The sequence below is a fragment of the Colletes gigas genome, unplaced genomic scaffold (assembly GCF_013123115.1).
Source record: "Colletes gigas isolate AHSC1104 unplaced genomic scaffold, ASM1312311v1 Colletes_gigas_Sc00004, whole genome shotgun sequence".
NCBI classification, from domain to species: domain Eukaryota; kingdom Metazoa; phylum Arthropoda; class Insecta; order Hymenoptera; family Colletidae; genus Colletes; species Colletes gigas.
In genome coordinates, this window is record NW_025106633.1 from 647156 (window position 1) to 654901 (window position 7746).

The window sequence follows — 7746 nt, forward strand, 5'->3', positions numbered from 1 at the left end:
TTTTCTTATTACGTTTTCATTTACTTTGGAATTTTTCGAAAGAATTTTGTTGGTCCCTGGTTCAAATATGCGAAAGAATATTTCGCCCCTTTGACCCGAGTTTCGTATCTCAAGAACAAAAGAAGAAGACGTCTCCGTGTCAAAGGAGAATCTTCCTTCTGCGAAAGTTGGCTTTGGAGTCCCTCCGAGGTCGTTCTTTCGCGTATCTTTCCTGAACTCTGCAAGTTATGTTCGATTATAAAGCTCTCTCCACTCACCAAACAAATCTATTGTCAAAGTGCTGAATTATAGAAACAATTTTTCACTGAACAGTCTATCGATAACCCAAACTTAAAATGAGCGAATGAGTATTAGAATAGAAGTACTCCTGAGCACTAGACTGTTGGACATTAATTGTCTTAGAAGACTCATTTCTCGTCCTTGTGACGAGTTTGTCCAAACAAATTGTGTAAAAACATCCACGCCCACCGACGCGTAAAAGTTTTATTTATCTATCCACTCTATAGAGAGGAAAGTATCCCTTGGAGAGGAAACGTTTCTGTTACATGTTTCTGCCTTGTAGCTCGTTGTACCTCGTTATACTTTAGTTCTACGTTATTCAAAATTCATCTTTGTTTTCCCTCTTTGTAGCGGGGCTAGGAAAATAACCGCGCGGAAAGTTTCGCGCGCCATTGTGCCCAGGCTTTTCAAAGTGACGACAAACTGTAGATCGTGAGGTCTCCATCTTGTCTGCCAATTCTCTGGTCCAACGTTTCCCAAAGAGCCCCGGGGGCTCCGCGGGGTCAAAGCTATTTTCGCAGTACAGGCTGATTTCGAGATCTTTTTAACATTTAACCGTATGAAAATTAATATCTAAACGGTTCGTTCGAAAGTGTCGTATTTTTAAAAAATTGCTACACAAATACGGTTTCATAACTGTTAGGAAACAGTTACAGCTGGCTACTGGTTATCCGGGAATACCAAGACAGACCATGATTGATGATGAGAACATAGTCGAAGGCAAGGATTTGATGAAAAGAGTATCATTTTGTTTCAACAAATGGCGCCACTGCCATGTTTATAGCAGTTTGGACACTTTCGAGATAGAACTGTGTGTACACGTATGTGTATATGTGTGTGTTTGGGGGGGTGTTGCGCGTGCGGAGAAGTTTGGCTGCTACCACGTCGCTGTAACGTACGCAGAACCACGTGGAAACCGAGGATCGATAACTATGCGCGGTGTTTTGACAAAACGGTCGATCAACTCGCGTTACCAGTCGACTCGAGGGCGTGTGTGTTCGATTCGCGTTAATTGCGCACTCCTCTCTGGGTCGAAAACGACCCACGCTCAGGGAATTTACAATACAATTATATTTAACGCTTCATTTGATACGCAATTTTAGCGGATTGATGCAAGAACTGTTCGAAAAGTTAAAAACAATAGGCAAGTAGCCCAAACTTATGCAAACATAATAATTTCGGTACCATTATTTCCAGTATAATCGATTCTATGAAATCACCTAAGTTTAAATAATTCAATTAATTTTGGAGTCACGAGAATTGTGTATAATGACAAACAAGCTCAAACGTATGCAAATATAATGGTTTTAGCTTCATTATTTCTAATAAATTTATGATTTTGTAATCGATTCTATGAGATCACCTAAATCCAAATAATTCAATTAATTTTTGAGTCACTTAAATTGTATATAATGGCAAACAAGCTCAAATGTATGCAAACATAATAATTTCAGCTCCATTATTTCCAATAAATTTATGATTTTATAATTGATTGTATGAAATCACCTAAATTAAAATAATTCAATTAATTTTGGAGTCACTTAAATTGTATATAATGGCAAACAAGCTCAAACGTATGCAAACATAATAATTTTAGCTCCATTATTTCCAATAAATTTATGATTTTATAATCGATTCTATGAGATCACCTAAATTAAAATAATTCAATTAATTTTGGAGTCACTTAAATTGTATATAATGGCAAACAAGCTCAAACGTATGCAAACATAATAATTTCAGCTCCATTATTTCTAGTAAATTTATAATTTTATAATTGATTGTATGAGATCACCTAAATTAAAATAATTCAATTAATTTTGGAGTCACTTAAATTGTATATAATGGCAAACAAGCTCAAACGTATGCAAACATAATAATTTCAGCTCCATTATTTCCAATAAATTTATGATTTTATAATCGATTCTATGAGATCACCTAAATTAAAATAATTCAATTAATTTTGGAGTCACTTAAATTGTATATAATGGCAAACAAGCTCAAATGTATGCAAACATAATAATTTCAGCTCCATTATTTCCAATAAATTTATGATTTTATAATTGATTGTATGAAATCACCTAAATTAAAATAATTCAATTAATTTTGGAGTCACTTAAATTGTATATAATGGCAAACAAGCTCAAACGTATGCAAACATAATAATTTTAGCTCCATTATTTCCAATAAATTTATGATTTTATAATCGATTCTATGAGATCACCTAAATTAAAATAATTCAATTAATTTTGGAGTCACTTAAATTGTATATAATGGCAAACAAGCTCAAACGTATGCAAACATAATAATTTCAGCTCCATTATTTCTAGTAAATTTATAATTTTATAATTGATTGTATGAGATCACCTAAATTAAAATAATTCAATTAATTTTGGAGTCACTTAAATTGTATATAATGGCAAACAAGCTCAAACGTATGCAAACATAATAATTTTAGCTCCATTATTTCCAATAAATTTATGATTTTATAATCGACTCGATGAGATCACCTAAATCCAAATAATTGTTTTAATCTTGGAGTTATGAAAATTGTTTATAAGAACAAGCAAGCTCAAGCATATGCAAACATCATAATTTCAGCTCCATTATTTCTAATAAATTTATGATTTTATAATTGATTGTATGAAATCACCTAAATCCAAATAATTCAATTAATTTTGAAATCCAAATAATTCACTTAAATTGTATATAATGGCAAACAAGCTCAAATGTATGCAAACATAATAATTTCAGTTCCATTATTTCCAATAAATTTATGATTTTATAATCAATTCTATGAGAACACCTAAATTCAAAAATACATCAATAAAATACATCAATTCTAGAGTCACGGAAATTGAACCTAACAAATTAAAAAAAAATATATTTTAACAAACTAATCAATGTACCATATATGGATCAAACAGACCATGATTTACTTTTTTTTATATAACATCCAAATGATTGTTATCTCGGTAGAAAATAAATGGGAAAAGCGTGATTATAAAGAACAGAAATTATCGTTTACAGTTCGCCGTTGAGAGATACGTGCTCTTACGTTAAATATTTTACTTAAAAATGTGCTGACGCACGGAGGCTGCTGCCTGTTTCTCTTGGGAACGGTCTTCCCCTTTCTCCGAAGATCGAAAATTCCGCTCGATCGTTTTCGAGTTATCGGCGAGACCCTTTTTCCCAGCTGCAGCCCCGAGGTATCGGCGCGCGTGCTTCGTTCATGAAACGCGAAAGATGCGAAATTGGAGCACCGATGTACGAAATGTGGGACAAAAGTGGCCGAGGTGAACGGCACTAGCACGTAGGAAACGTTCGCGCATCTGCGCAGATGTTCTACAGATTTGTCAGGCTCGATAATTTGCCACTAATATGGGAACGCTCTGTTCGACGCGGAACTCGACTTGTCAAAACTTTCAGTCGGTTCCCACCTCGTACACGCCTGCACAATGCGTGTTTCTCGCACATTATACCTCCACAAATCCCTAAAAACCAAATTAAATTCTTACTATTATAATACACTAGGTTGCAGATGAAATTTCAGCCACTGGATAATTCAATAACAGCAACAAATGAGCTTAAAAACATCTTTCCTCCAGTTAACAAACATCACCAAGCTTGGTTCTTAGAGGAAAAAGCTTCTAAAAGCGAATTTTTACGCTGTTTCTGAAAAATTTGCCTTGGATTCGATGATTTGGACTTCGAAACAGTTAACGAAAGGTCTAAACTGCTGAGTTCGATACTAGGCTTGCACCAAGCTTGGTCCTTGGAGGTAAAAGCTTCCGAAAGCGAATTTCTACGCTGTTTTTGAAATATTTTGCCTTAGATTCGGTGATTTAGACTTCGAAACAGTTAACGAAAGGTCTAAACTGCTGAGTTCGATACTTTGAGGCTTGCACCAAGCTTGGTCCTTGGAGGAAAAAGCTTCTGGAAGCGTATTTCTGTGCTGTTTCTCAAATATTTTGCCTCGAATTCGATAATCTGGACTTGGAAACAGTTAACAAAAGTTCTAAACTGCAATTCTATAGTAATAAGTTTTATTATATAATAATATTTAATAAGTAATATACTATAGTTAATAAGTATCCTTCGATACTTTGAGGCTTGCACCAAGCTTGGTGCTAGGAGGAAAAAGCTTCTGAAAGCGAATTTCTGTGCTGTTTCTCAAATATTTTGCCTCGAATTCGATAATCTGGACTTCGAAACAGTTAATGAAAGGCCTAAACTGCTGAATTTTCCAAACTTTGAGGCTTGCACCCAATCATTTCCAAGTATCAAGTTGATAGAAATATTGAAAGAATTGATCCACTCGAAAGGGGCTGATAAAAAGAGACATTTATGTTTCTAACAGATCTCTGGACTCTTACGTACTCGTTCCACCGAAATATCAAATCTTGTATATCCTTTGAAATATTTTTAAATATGATACATGTCAAAGTTGTCCACGTTTTTTCACGTTAACAATTTTCTTTTACGCTCCTCTTAGCTTAGGAAAACACCGGACTACGACGTATTTGAGTCTCGAAAAAGGAAATCGGCGGGTGAAACGGGGGTGGATGTTACCCTAAAAAGTGTCTGATGTCGCGTGGAATGACCCTAAAAGGAAATTCAGCCCCGGGGCATTGTAAAAGATACCCGGGAGAAACCTGAGAAGAAAAAAGGCAATGTCGTGCGTTCCGAAAGGATACGCGACGACCGGACCGGTCTGCAAATAGAGTGCAACGAGGGTGCAACGTGCACGAACACCTTTCAGGGTCGCTCATATTATTTGCAGAGCCGTCCAAGCCAGAGAAGATTGTTCGAATCGATCGCAAAGTCGATTTCTGCAAACGAGAAAAGATGACGAATCGCGGAAAGGAATGGAATCATCCGTAACAGCGTTTCTCAAGCTCAGAAGGGTAGATTTATATTTAAAAAACACGAGGAAACCTGTAGTCTACCTTTTACCCCATATTTTTGGTTGACGCTGTGGACATTTTAACGAAACAGAGAAACGGTCCAATAGTCTGTGTTGTTTTTACGCTCACGCAAGATTTCTCTATTGTTTAAGGTACTTTGCTAAGAAACTTTGCGCAATGAATGAAGAAAGTGATCCTCAGAACTTGAAGTTAGATTCAAAGTTTCCGCTTACAACCAGCCCGTCCTATGGCAAGAAAGCGAGCTCGTGTGATTAATAGTGTTACTTCATAAGGCTCGGAGCGGGTTATTAGGTCGCTGCATTCAAATGGAAATTACATACCTAAATGATATAATATTAAACGCAAATATTATCGAAAAGACAAAATGATATCTAAATTTTATCTACTTCTCCAGATAAAACCAATATTTTTCCATAAAGCTCTCCTAAAGTTGGTAAGTCGATAAACTCCACAGAAACAACAAGAATTTCTAAACTTTTTTATAACAGAAAGAAACCTTATACCGTCAATATTTAATCGAGATATCCTTTTTACATGTATAAATTTACTAAAATTATATTTTTCTGAAAGGTTCGAACGATCTTTCGACAGGTACGATTAAAAGTTTAAAAATGTTGAGAAATAGAAGTTTAAATCTCGTTTGAAATTTCCGGGGGGATTGAAAATTGAACTCGAAAAACTGTGTCAGATTTCGCGTGGAACGACCCTGTAAGCCGCTTATTTTTTAAGAGTGATCGAGGCTTGGTGATCCGTAAAGTTAATGATTGGATCAAGCGACCAAAGGGAATCTCGATGGTGAATACGAACTCAAATTTGAGCGACTCGCCTCGATTCTTTCCTTCAAATCAGCGTTTTTCAACGTGGTCGATGGAATTTATGTCAAAGCTACGGTCCTGCACAGTATATACGAACAAATTTGTTTCTTTGGTGGATGTTTTAACTGGGCTGTCGTTAGTTGACCTTCCCCCGGGGTGTTCATTATTATTTTTCCTCTGTGCACGTTGTCCCGTCTACGTGGAAACATATTTCCTCATTATTCTGTGAATATCTATTTTATTTTCATATATTTCTGATTCATTCGTTCGACGAGGACAATATTCTGTTGAAATTAACCAAAACATAGCGGAGTTAGCTTTCGTTTTATTAAATTTACCCTGGACCACTTTCTCGTTTCTTATTCTTTCTCGTTGGCAAGATATTTATACACTATTTACACGCTCAAGACGTTTGTGCTAAAATACCGATGGGTCTTCATCTTTATATGACTTTCGTAATTCGTTTTCTACCCTGTGCAAGATACATATCTGGAGAGAATTCGTACGAAAAGATCAGAAACGTACGATAAAAAACCCTCCTACGCATATTTCTCGAATTTGCTTTTGCTCGGGTAGATCAATAAGAAAGGAATAGATACCTCTCCCAAGGATTATATAGGATGACACCGAAATAGGTGGTCCAAGTTTGATAGCGTATTCTACTCCTTCCGAGGACGAGAAAGGTCATATAAATGTAGCTTCGGAAACTCCTCCATTTCGAGATATAAATACGTTTTGTGCCAAATTTTTTACACGCGGTATCTTTTCTGTTGGAAATAAATAATGTCCTGGAACCTATCGCTATCCAAAACAAAATTGAAAACACTCCAAGAAGTTTCGCGTGGAGGGGGAAGGGTATTTTTTAGCAATTTTTTGCAATTTCTACGAACACGTTTCAAGCACCCCTAAAACATTGCACCGTAAAAAAAAGCGTGTTTATATCTTCAAAAAGAAGAGTTTCTGGACCCATATTTACACGACCCCTCTTCATCCCTGCAAGTTTTAACACGCCTATTTTTATATCGCCCGATACTCGCGTTCAAATCGTTCGAACCTAATTCTCCAAGGAAACGTGAAAAGAGATTTTCCAAAGGTTTGCGATAGAATCTTTAATCAAATGGCCGTTCCATTCACAACTTTGAGGGTGGTTTTCGCCCCCCTGAGCACTAATACCGCTCTACGTGAGAGAAATACGAGTTATAATATTTTTAAATGATCCACCCGGGTGGAAAGTTTCATAAAAGTCATCTGGCTACTATCAGGGCCACTGTTCCTCGCTAGTGGGACCATCTATTTCGGTGTCACCCTCTATATTTACACTGATCAATGATTTTCGCTTGATTAAATGTTATTTCTTTGACGAGTTTCGCGACGAACTCTGTGTTTGCACACGTGAGGATTATTATCCGTTTTACGTGGGGGGTGGTGGTCTCGTCCATGTAGACGTCGGAGGTTAGTCGCGATTGTTGAAAACTGCCGTTAAGGGGCCTACTTTTTCCCGATTTATCCAAGCACTCTTTGTGCCGTTAACGACCACGATCAACTGTTTTCTTTCCTCTGTTCTCGATAAGGTTCGTCGATTTCCAGAACCGCGTGACCGTTCCTCCGAGCCCTCGAGCTCCCCTTCCGGTTGATCTCGTGTCGTTGCCAGTGACACGTAGCATCGCGGGAGAATAAGGAAAACTCACAATAAGGGTGAATAGAAAAGGAACGGACGGAAATGCAAG